Source organism: Hipposideros armiger, unplaced genomic scaffold (genome assembly GCF_001890085.2).
Source record: "Hipposideros armiger isolate ML-2016 unplaced genomic scaffold, ASM189008v1 scaffold_469, whole genome shotgun sequence".
Classification (NCBI taxonomy): domain Eukaryota; kingdom Metazoa; phylum Chordata; class Mammalia; order Chiroptera; family Hipposideridae; genus Hipposideros; species Hipposideros armiger.
In genome coordinates this window covers 36,863-45,901 of record NW_017731819.1, presented here as the reverse complement: position 1 = coordinate 45,901, position 9,039 = coordinate 36,863, and the positions used below count along the sequence as shown (strand labels likewise).

Genomic DNA, 9,039 nt, shown 5'->3' with positions numbered 1-9,039 from the left:
ATTTGGATCTGCGAAAGCCCCCAGGAGGAACACCAGAGGCCGATATGACAAACATGCGCTTGCCCTTGTAAAAGGGCGGGGGGAGGGGGGAGAGGGGAGAGAAGAGAAAGAGGGGTTTTCTTCTCTCTTCTACTTGCTCTGTTCTCTACCAGCCTCTATTCTTTGACCTCATGGTTTTTCTGTTCTCTCTCTCTTTTCAGTCCCTCTCTTTCCCTTCTTTCTCTCTTTCTCTATCTCTGTAACTTCTCTCTTTCCCCCTTTCCCTCTTCTCATTCTCTCTGCCTTTCCCTTGCCCTCCTGGAGGGGACTTGTGATGCTTGTGGCTGGTGTGCCCAGCTCCAAGGTTAAACATGGTCGTTGGCAGGATGGCCGGGCCTGACCCATCACCTGGTCACCTGTTGCCATGGTGACCCAGTGTCAAGCAGCAGCCTTAGCTGTCTGCCAGGGAGAGAATGAAGGGCTCTGATGAGGAGAGTCTGGGCCTGTTTTGCACAGTTCCTGAAGGGCCCACCCTATTGGCAGGAGTTCCAGCGTGGGGGTGTTGCTTGTGAATGTAGGTTCCAAGCTGGGTGCTATCAGAGTAGCTCCCCTGAAGGATCACAGGTACTTCAGAGTGACTGGGGACAACTGGACTTAGGGAAGACTGCCTGTGTTCACATATCTCCTGCCTCTTTGTGGGGTCTGCTGGAGGTGGGGATGGGAGGTGGCAAATAGCCCCAAGGGAGGAAGACACAGGGAGGCAGCTGGCAGCTGTGTGGAGGGAATGGAAGAACTCTGACAGGCTGACCTGCTCCTCAGTGGAAGGATCTGTGTCATAAGGGAGTGAGCCTCCTGTCTCTGGGAGCAAGCAAGCTCATGTTGGAAGCCATTGGAGGGAGTGTGGTAGCTGAGATTCCTATGCCCGAGAGGGGCATATCTGGAGGGTGGGTGTCGCCTTGCTAGGCCTCATTCTGAGGCCTGGTCCTGAGCAGGAGGTTTCCTTGCATTCCTGAGAGTTGAGGACTTACAAAGTCCTGTGTTCAGCTCACAAAGAGCTTACAGTTTCCTCACTGGTGGTGGCCAACTCATAGGCTTCTGGGCCTTGAGCACCCAGTAGGTCAAGTACCTTGACTCTGGAGTGTGCTGCGAGGAGGTATTGATAACATCCCCATTTTCTGCAGAGGATGTGAGGGTGGACAGAGAGGGGAGTGTCCCTGTATAGATCCCAGACTGGCATGTATGGTGAGGAAGGGCTGTGTCTGGCATGAATGCCTGGGATGTAGCAATAACTACCTTGCCCGTCAGTTGACAGAGCAGTTACAGCAAAGTGGCCAAGCAGCTGCAGGCTTTGAGTTAAACAGACTTGGTTCAAGTCCCAGCTCTGCCCTTACTGGCTGTGTGATTGTGTGTGTATGTGCAAGTTACTTCCCCTTTCTGAGCCTCTGTTTTCCCATCTATAAAATGGGAACAATAACATTCAACTGTTTGGGCCGTGTGAAGATTGAACGAGGCAAGGCATAGAAAATGCTTATAGCCCAGTGCCTGGCACATATTAAATACGTAAGCAAGGGAGAGAGATTGTTTTCAATCTCACCTGCATGCCTACTCTTTCAATTCTATAAAGGAGGAAGCTGGAGCCAGAGAGATGGAAAAACTTGCTCACGTCCCATTGGTCGTTAGTTAATGGGGGCATCCTGCTGGGACAGCACCCACATAATACAGAGAAAAGGTGATGGTGTTGGTTGAGGTTAAGTTGAACCCCCAGTTCCACACAGCCAGTCCCTTGTCCCTGCACACACACCCACAAGCCACTGCTGCTTCTGGGTGTAACAGCACCTCCTAAGTCACCCCTTGTTCCATCGCTGCCTTCTCACCTAGACCTTGGCTCTGTGAGGATGGGGACCCGCTCGGGCTTATCCACACAGGCTCGTCCGCCCAGGCAGGCCCTGCTCAGAATCTCAGGAAGTGGCAGAATAAATGGAGCGCAGACTCTGCAATTTACAAAGCACTTCCCATATGTCCCCTCCTTTGCACCTCAGGACAGCTCTGCAAAGCACTTATTAATGTCGTTTTGCAGGCGAGGAAATGGGCCTGTGGGGGGTACTCAGTTGTTGAACTCATGAATAACTGCATGAAGGGAGAACCGAGCTGCCTGCCGCCCGGGCGTTTCTGAGGGTACCTGGGGTTGGCATGCCGCTGCCGAGGCCACCGTCCTGATGCTGCCTCCCTTCTCCACATTTCTTTTTCCCCAAAGGTGAAAAACGAAGGCTGCCGGAGTCTGTGGTGATTTAGGAAAGACAAATCCTAGTCCAGCCCAACTGCTCCGTCCTCTCCTCTCCAGCCTCCTTGAAGTGATGCTCCCTCACATGTGCACAGCGCTTCACAGTTAGCCGGGGGCCTTCAGTATTGGGATCTCTTCGAATCCTCCCACTACTCTTGGATGAGATGGGATGGGGGTGTTGGTCACAGTTTCTCAATAACTTACCCAAGGTCTGCCTGACTCTAGGCTCTTTCACTTAAGACCTGGGACAGATAGCACTCCCGTGCCTCAGTTTTCCCAGCTATATAAGCAGGCAGTTGTAATCAATCTCCGAAGTCCTCCTCACCCTCATGGTGAAGGAAAGGGCTGCAGTGTAGGTAGAGGCAGCAGGCCTGCGCTGAAGCCCAGCGCTGTGGTGCAGAGCCGGGGGAGCTTGGACAGGACTTGGGACTTCTCTGGGCTCGGGTCCCCTGTGTACCTCGCCAATGATAACACCGCAAATATGTGCGCATGGGTTAGATGGGATAGGAATGGAAAAGCATTCAGGAAATGCCCTCTCTACATGCTCTGGCTCAAGGCAGCCTCCTCCATGGGGCAGGGGGAGTTCTCCTGAGGACCCAGCTGAGGGTAGGTGTCCAATTTCAAACGAGGTTATTTTTGTGGAGAGAGGCAGGTGATGTTCAGGCTGTCTGTTCTAGAATGGGGTGAAGGGGCAGGGGTGGGAGCCCGGCCTCTAGTGAGGAATCTCTCTTGACCTCATGGCCTGCGTTCTCCCTGCCTACGTGGGGTGACACTAGTGGGAATCTGGGACCCACTGAACAAACTCGTTCATTTGGTCCACAGAGGCTCTGCGCTGGACCCCGTGGACATCAGGAGTCGAGATAGAGGGCTCCTGCCTGGTGGATCTTCTGGTCAGGTGTCAACCAAATACTCCCTCAATTAAATGAACATTGTCATTCATTACAGAGGGAAGGTACATAGTGCCTAGAGTATGAAGATGGGGGAAGAGATCATAGAACTGAAGCATGAGTAGGCATTACAGAGGTGAAGAGGAGAGGGAATGGCACGGGCAAAGGCCCTGTGGTGGGCGGTGGCATGATGCGAAGCCTGTGAGGCTGGAGCCATGTGGTGTGAGCAGGACTGGAGGTTCTGTGCGGAGCCTTGGAGGCCTTGTTGAGGAATTCCTCCTGGAAGCTAAGTCCTTCAAGGTTGGAAAGAGTCTTGGAGGCTATAGTTAAATGCCCCAATTGACAGATGAGGAAACTAAGGCCCAGAGAGCTAATATATTGGGTTGTCGGAAAAGTCATGACGCATTTTTTGCATTGAAAAACAGAAAAAATACGTCGTGACTTTTCCAACAACCCAATACTAAAAGCTACTTAACCATTTTTACCATGTGCCAGGTACCATGCTAAACAGTCTGCTTCCAACATCTTCTTTTGTTAACGTAGTTGGCATTTTACATTTAATTTAATTTAGCAGACTTAACCTGATATTTATCTGAAATGGTTTTCCGAAGAATTAAAAAAATTTGTCAAGGTGAATTATAACATACAGTTACCCATTTTCAAGTGTACAATTCAGTAGCATTTAGCACATTCACCATGTTGTACAACCACCACCTCTGTCTAGTTCCAAAGTATTTCCATCACTCCAAAGTAAAACTCCTTACCTATAAAGCAGTCTCTCCCCATGCTTCCTTCTCCCAGCCCTTGGCAACCACCAATCTGTTTTCTTTCTCTATGGATTTATCTGTTCTGGATATTTTCATATAAGTGGAACCATGCAATATGTGACCATTTGCGTCTGGTTTATCTTACTTAGCATAGTGTTTTTTTTTCAAGTTTGACCTAAGAGCAACTCTTTTTTTTTTCTTTTAATTATTTTTTATTATGAAATACACATTTTTTAGAATTAGTTTCAGCTGTACAACACAGTGCAATAGTTATACTTTTTACCCCTTGAAGTGACAACCCAGCATAGTGTTTTTGAAGTTCATCCATGTTTTAGCATGTCAGTACTTTGTTCCTTTATATGTCTAGTATTCCATTATATGTATATACTACAATCTGTGTATGCATTTATCAGTTTGTGGCATTTGCACTGTTTCTACCTTTTAGCTAGTGTTACGAGTGCTGCTATGAACATGAGTATTCACGTACTTGTTTGAGTACCTGTTTCCAGTTCTTTTGGGTATATACCTAGACATGGAATTGCTGAGTCATATAGTATGTCTATGGTCAGTTATTTGAGGAATCATCCAACTATTTTTCAAGCATTTCATATTCCCACCAGCAATGTATGAGGGTCCCTCTTTTTAAAATTAAATTTTATTTTTTAAAAATTGAGTTATAATTGACATACAACATTACATTGGTTTTAGGTATATAACATAATGAGTCAATATGAGGGTTCCTTTTTTTCCACATCTTTGCCAGCACTTATTTTCCATGATTTTGATTATAGCCATCCTAGTGGGTTCATTGCCTTTTATTTTTATTTATTTTTTATTTTTATTTTATTTTATTGGGGAATTGGGGGGATGGGAACAGTGCTGGGGAATTGGGGGAAGGGGAACAGACAAGTTGCTGTCGTTTTGTTCTTCAGTCTAGTTGTGGAGGATGTTGCTTCACTGGCCCAAGTTGGCACCATCATTGCGCTCTTCCCGGGCGAGGCAGATCAGTCGCCGGCTTCTGGACGGCTGCTCACTGCGGCTGCTGGCTGCTCACGCTGGCTGCTCACGCTGGCTGCTGGCTACACACGGTAGCCCATGGCAACCCACTGCCACAGGGGCTGCAGCCTATGCCGTCGCCGGCGACTCACGGCAGCCCAGCTCCAGGTTGAGCTGTTGTTCAGCATCTTAGCTGTGGAGGGCAGTGTCACTGGCCCTCATATGTGGGATCCGAACCGGGGCCCTCTGGCGTCCCAAGCCAGCTCTTAACCAACGTGCCACTCAGCCGGTCCTCATTGCCTTTTATAATCCTCACCATAGCCCAAATTCTTTTATTATCCCCATTTGGCAGATGAGGAAATGGAGGTATAGAGAGGTAACGTAACTTGCCCAAGGTCTTCTGGGGATGATGAGCTAATAAAAGTTTCATCATGACTCAGCTTGATAGGAAGGCACTCAACTGAAAATGCCCCTGTGTAGCTCTCCTTCCAAAGGAGAGGGGGCGCTGCACTGGAGAAGGCTTGTCCTTAGCTCAGAGTTTCCCTTCCTCACCAGATTTGGTGTGCAGTGCAGGATTAGAAGACTGGAGGCCCTCCCACCCCACTGTCTCCATAGTGGGAGAGCCCAAGAGCTGGCTGTCAGAAGAGGGAAGCCCACTGCCTAGTCAGCCTATTCCAGGCCGTGGGCTCGGGACAGAGATTCAGGGTCCTGTCCTCTGTTGTTTCCTTGGTCACTGACTGGCTACACGACTTGGCGTAGTTTGGTTCCCCTCTCTTGAGTTTCAGGTAGAAAGAATTTTTTCCATTTTCCCCATCTCTAAGACCTCTGGAAGTGCTATAGAGATGTAAACGTGGACTTTGGCTGGCGGGTCTGGTAGTGTCTTAAACTCTTATCACTTCCCAGGTGCTCAGAAGCAACGTACTCTCAGCCTTGGTTTGCTCATCAGTAAAATGGGTAGAATAACAGTGCCTCTCAGGGTAGATATGAGAATTACTGAGATAATATATCTGAAAGCTCCTAGCATAGAACTTGATACATACTAGGTATTCAATAAATGTTAACCAAACGAATGACATATAGAGGTGCTTGATAAGAGAAATATTGGTTTAGTTCTTTACCTTTTCCACCCCAAAATCTTGAAAAATGTTAAGTGCCAATGCACTCCGCAGCTAGAAGTAAAATGAGGATGTTTGTATAGGGTATTGGGGACTGTTATTTATCTTCTAGAATGAAGATGTGATCTGATGCTATACGACAGTCAGAAGCTTATGAAACAGCCCACTGGTGTCCTTCCCTCAGCCCTCAGGCTGGCCTGATGGATGAGTGCTCCCTCTTTTTACCTGAGTTTGGTACCCACTGCTACCCTTTTTTGCCTTGTCTGCTGGGGCTCTCAAAACCCAATGCAATTCTTTATGGCAGCACCTCTGTGCCACTGGATTCCTAACTTACTCTTCCCTTATTTGGTTTCTGAGCTCTGTTTGCATTTTGGCTCCTGGTGCATGTGTGTCCTGTGTGTGTGTGTGTGTGTGTGTGTGTGTGTGTGTGTGTGTGTGTGTGTGTGTGTGTGTGTGTGTGTGTGTGTGTGTGCAGGCTGCCTTAGAGCTTTTTTTAGGAGGAAGGTAGTGCATAGACCTGAAGGGGAGTTTAGGATATTTACAAATGTGCTTGCCTTGCTAGTGGGGAAACCACAGGCAGGCCATTCTGGTCTCTCTAAGAGGCTGGAGCCACCTTTGTGGGGACACGGCATTAGTTTAGGCAGCTCCCCCACATATCTGCGTGGTCTGGCTCAGACAACCAGGCCTTTCATGGGGCCTGGCTGTAGGCCCCAAATGTAGGCCAAGGGGAGCTTTTCCCTGCCCCCTTGGGCCTGCCTTCCAATCCCGCCCCCGCCCCCTCGAGAAGCAGCAGGGGGAGTGGGAGGAACATGGATGGGCTTTGCAGTCTCACACCCTGGGCTTGAGTCCCTGCTCCACTACCGATGGATATCTTTTTGAATTCTCGCAGAACCTCTTAAACAGGCTAACAATCTTGCCCCTTAATTGTCTTGCTTCTTCACCATGAGGCTCTGGTGAGCTCATGGATGAGAAAAGGCTCCGTAAAGTCCAGTGTCAATTATGTTTGGGTCTTTCCCAGCTATATTTCTGTAGGACGTCTAATCTCAGCTTTATAATGCTAACAGTAAGCGCTCAACAAATGTTAGCCATATGGCAGGTATGTGCTAGGAGCTGTAAACATTTACTTTCATTTAATTTCATCCTCAGGATGGCCCCTGGAGGCAGGTATTATAATCCCATTTTTACAGATGAGGAAACTGAGGTCCACAAAAGATGAGTGTGAGTGGCTTGCTCTAAGGTCACACCATTAGTTGTGGAATTGGATTTGAACCTAGGCCAGGCCAACTTCCAAGGCCTGTCATAGATTTAAGGCGTTAGTTGGGAGGTCACCCAAAACTGCTGCTTCCCTGCAGGGCCGGTGGGTGCCTCTGCTGTAGGCCTGCCGTTCCTGCTGGTTCCTGTAGGCACTGTTATCTCTGCAGGCTTGGCTCCTTTTCTGACTGATCACTGTAGGCCACGCCCCTCTCCAGGAGTCTTCCATGGTTTCTGGGGACTGCTTGGTCCCCTACTCTGTCTCCACCCACATAGGTACCTAGTACCTTACCTCATGCTTCCCTTTGCCACAGCCGCTTCTATTACCGGAGCCATTACCATTTCCCCTTCCCCTTTCTGCTGTCTTCATGTCCTCTCTGCACCTCAGACCTTCCTCATCTTCAGGTCTCAGCTCCAAGGTGGCCCCTGTCATTTGCCTCTTCCATAGGCGTTTATTTGGCACCTGCTCTGTGCCAGGCCTGCATCTGTCCCTGTCCTGTGGGAATGCCTGTCACATGGGAGAGGTGTCTATGAAAAATAGTGATTGCACAGCTTGGTCAGTGCTGTGATGGAGACAAACCAGGTTGCAAGGGCCAGGAGGCCCTAACTCTCCCTGGGGAAGAGACAGGGATGGAGGAACTTGCAGAAGGAGGAGGAGGGACTCACCTGGCAGATAGAGCAGATGACAGGATCCTAGGCAGAAGCAGCAGCCACGTGGCAGAGGAACGAAGGTGGATGAGAGGAGCGCTCTGAGTGAGGAGCCACATGTGGTCACCCTGGCCACCCTGGCGGAGCAGCTGCTGGGGGTCGTGGCAGGGGCTACAGAGTAGGGCCTTGATCTTGAGAGCAGTAGGGGGCCATCGAGGAGTCTTGAGCAGGGGAGGCGTCTGTCAGGCTTGCTCTTTAGACAGGCTTATGTTGTTGAAAGGGACAGAACAAACACCCATGGTGGGAAGAATTATAAGGACCAGACCCAGTCTCTCTGCCAGGCAGGACATAGCGTTATGGTTGCAGAGTCAGTGGATTTGCTTTTTGGAGAGAGCCCTCTGGTGTTGCATGGAGGCCGGAAGGAGGTGGAGAGACTGGAGGGCTGTGGACAGGCTGTGGAAATCACCCAGCGTGTTGCAGTGCAGGGGCCTGAGTGCATCAGGGTGGTGGGGTAGACGGAGAGCTTCAGGAGGTTGGATCCCTGGGACTCGGCTCCTTGGGGAGGGAGGAAATCCAGGTGGAGCCTGTTAGCGTGGGGCTGTGGGCAAATCGCCTAGAAGGAGCCCAGGCCCAGGAGGGCTCATCCTGGCTTTCGTGCTGGGTGACCCTGGACCAGCCTCTCCCTCCATGTGCCTCAGCTGTGAAGGAATTGGGGGAAGTGGCCTCCCCTGCTCTGACCAGCAGGTCTGTGACATGGCTGGCCCCGAAGGAGGGACACAGAGCCCATGGTGTAGCCAGCTGAGGCCTAGTCTGGGATTATCAAATCTGGCCAGGGCTGCTGTGGCCGGGGGCCAGACACTGGCATGGCTGCCATCTGAGAGGGCACGTCTCTGATCCTCGGATGCCCTCCCCACCTTCATAGTAGGCTCTGGCCTTCCTGTCAGCTGCCTTGGCTCAGTCTGTCTGGCTGCCACCCCAGAACCTGACTCCATCCAGGGTCTTCACTCTCCCGTGACTGGCCCCGGGAGGAGCAGCCTGGCTCTGGGGCCCCATTGGCCAAATCCTGCCTGGGCTGCACACGCCCCTGCCTCCCAGGCTGGCTGCCTGCCCACCTT

General features: G+C 50.4%; 1 protein-coding gene across 1 annotated transcript in view; it reads left to right on the top strand.

The window, feature by feature from the left end:
- The window catches only part of ACOT11 (acyl-CoA thioesterase 11), a 42,468-nt gene that overhangs the window by 11,989 nt on the left and 21,440 nt on the right, over positions 1-9,039 (top strand). The gene's annotated exons all lie outside the window — the stretch shown is intronic.